The following is a 1,716-nucleotide window of genomic DNA, read 5'->3' on the forward strand; positions in this document are numbered from 1 at the left end:
ATGAAGGAAGGGATAGAAGGAAGGAGAGAGAGCGCGATTTAGACACAAAGGGAAGAAGCACCAAGAAATAGACAGAGCAGAGCGAGATAGGAGAAGACGGGGAGGGGGAGGAGGTAAGGGGAGCCATATGTCGTGTGCCAGCGCCGCACACACGCTACAAGGATTAGATGTCCAAGAGCGCACTCGTTTGCTCTATGCGTAAAAAGAAACAGATGAAATAAAATGGATGCCGCGGCGGGGAGCTGGTGCCTTATGCACCGTGTCCTCGTCCCTGACTATAGCTAACTTATTCTCTTCCCACATAGTTCATCATCGAATCATGACTCACTCTAGTTATCCCGCGCCCGTTAACGCAGTGAATGTTTACGGGACCTGAGGCACGCAATAATAGGCGTGCGCCGCCCGTCCGCAGACTACAATAGAGACGGGCACACGAGATTGCGGTACAAATACACGATGCCCAACTGGCACTATATATATTGACCGACGCCGTCATCTCTGGGACATTTAGCACGAAGCCAAATTCTGTTTACTTTGCATATAGGTCAACAGCTCTGTGTTATTTTGATAGGAGAGTTGCCGTGGATTGCCGCAGAGTCAAGAAGTCGCCGAACGTCGGCGAGAAAGTGATGGCGACGCGGTATTTAAAAGCCCAAAGCAAAATATCGCCACGGTGCTCGAAAGATGGGTTATGCGCGGGCCGACTGACGGGGCGTTTTAACGAAACGCTTCCACACACACACGTGATATATGAGTCACGCGTAATTTCATACGATATGTATTTAGGTTGTACTGTAACATTCGATACACTCGATGCGTGAATTTCGGGGTCTCTTAGGGACGCCGATCTGCCACATCTGAACACTCAGGCAAATTGCATGTCCGCTAAAAACATAAGCTTACGCAAATAAACACGAGATTACGTGCGTAACTAGAAGGTGGTCGGTTATATTTATAGATTGGTTTAGTAGCTCGAAACGCAGCTGCTTTTTCTTGCACGTTTCGATGTTTTCTCCGCTAGCAAATTAGTTATTGTTGTTCAAAAAAGTCGCTTAAAAAAAAAATTCAATGGTGCGTAATCTGACTGTGGTCACGTGTATGATCGTCGAATCGCACCCGCGCGGCTTCACCACTGACAGTAAAACTCAAAACACATTCACGACTGCGGGACCGTCGGAAAAGTAGTTAGTCGCGACTTAGTTGATTCGCCGTGTTAGAAAATAACCTTGTTTTCTCTGGAGACGGCAGCAGCAAATCAGGATGGGCTGGAGAATAAGCTACGGTCTTACATGCAGCGCCCATCAATATCCTATCACTAGGTTGTATCCGCCTCGCTTCTCTAACTGCTATCACTCTGTTCCTTTCTCTGACTTTCGTTCTCTCCCTTTCTCTCTTTCTCACTTCCTTCATTTCTCTCACTCTCTCTATCACGTACACGCACGAACACACTCGCGATCCCTCTCTTTCCGTCCCCCTCCCTCTCTAATATGAACATTGTAGTAAACTTACGGTATGTGAGTGAAATGCAGTACGACGAAAATAAATAAACAAATAATAATAATAAAAATAATATTAATAAAAAGAAAGCTCGTGTACTTACTCGGCTGCTTCTAGTGACTTGCTTAGTGTCAGAAATACACAGTTTACCAAAATAGTTAGTATCACAAAATAGTCGAAATATCTGAACAATCGTTTAAGGAAAAACACGTAAAACAT

General features: G+C 45.3%; 1 protein-coding gene across 1 annotated transcript in view; it reads right to left on the bottom strand.

Moving 5' to 3' along the window:
- The window catches only part of LOC106805564 (sodium channel protein 60E-like), a 54,760-nt gene extending 53,085 nt beyond the window's left edge, over window positions 1-1,675 (bottom strand). The window contains exon 1 of the mRNA XM_014807214.1: window positions 1,601-1,675. The gene's annotated coding sequence lies outside the window, so the exon portion shown is untranslated. The remainder of the gene's footprint in view (window positions 1-1,600) is intronic.
- Window positions 1,676-1,716: the final 41 nt, after the last annotated feature.

The sequence above is a fragment of the Priapulus caudatus genome, unplaced genomic scaffold (genome assembly GCF_000485595.1).
Source record: "Priapulus caudatus unplaced genomic scaffold, Priapulus_caudatus-5.0.1 Scaffold118, whole genome shotgun sequence".
Taxonomy (NCBI): Eukaryota; Metazoa; Priapulida; class Priapulimorpha; order Priapulimorphida; family Priapulidae; genus Priapulus; species Priapulus caudatus.